The following is a 1,000-nucleotide window of genomic DNA, read 5'->3' as shown; positions in this document are numbered from 1 at the left end:
CACGTTCTGCATGGAGCACTGGGTGTTATGCACAAACAATGAATCATGGAACACTTCATCTAAAACTAATGATGTAATGTATGGGGATTAACATAAGAATAAAAAAAAAGAAAAAAAGAAGACCTGCAGAGCTGACACACAGACGCGGGGCTGTTGACCCTACAAGACACCACCATCTTTGTCTGAGAAGCCAGCTGGGGTCCTGTTCCTTCTGGCTTCTCTGATCACAACACTCTTCCCCTCCACAGTTAGTTCTCAGATTTATGTAACCTCTCTCTGCACAATTTGTACGTTCTACCTCATATTTAATTGTAAAAACCTTTGTCCCTTCTAAGAGGAATCTCAGATATCAGAAGATAGGTATGGATATATCAGGGACCAAAGGTTCTTCATGCTGAAACTATACAACATAGAGATTGCTTCAGACATACGTCGTGAGTGAAAAGTAATGTTTATTCGAAATTTTCTATGGACCAGGCTCTCTTCCAGGTGCTGTACACCCATTATAATATTTAATCCTTTCAATAATGTTCCAAGAGGCCATACCATCATTTGAGATGGTACAGAGGAACTCGAGGCCCTGAGAACCCGGAGGACGAAGATTCCCAGAGATAGAACCAGGATGAGGGGGAAAAGCCAGGGCTACTCATGCCAGGCCCAAGGTGCCTTCCTTTTCCAGAGTTAAGAGCAAATAACTGTAAAATACAAGGCTTTAAAAAGATCCAGACACTTGTTGGGTAGAGATTATTCCATCTTGTTTCCCGGCATGGCCTCTGATAGCATTAAGAAGTCCAGTCCTGTGGAGACATCCTTGCTCAGCCCAGGCTCCAGGTAAGACCGTTCTAACAAGCCAGGTCCACCAGGCCAGTGGCCCCAGAAGGGGCCAGAGAGGCAATTCTCTTTTGCTTTCCGGTGCAGCCGGCTTCTTATGAGCCTCTCATAAGAGGTAGTGGTGGTAGATCACTATGGGCATCCTGGTTGGTAAGTCTATGTGGCCCCA

The sequence above is a fragment of the Leptonychotes weddellii genome, chromosome 8, assembly GCF_054177405.1.
Source record: "Leptonychotes weddellii isolate Sample4059 chromosome 8, ASM5417740v2, whole genome shotgun sequence".
NCBI lineage: Eukaryota > Metazoa > Chordata > Mammalia > Carnivora > Phocidae > Leptonychotes > Leptonychotes weddellii.
The sequence above is the reverse complement of the archived record's forward strand: the minus strand, read 5'-3'. Positions refer to the sequence as shown.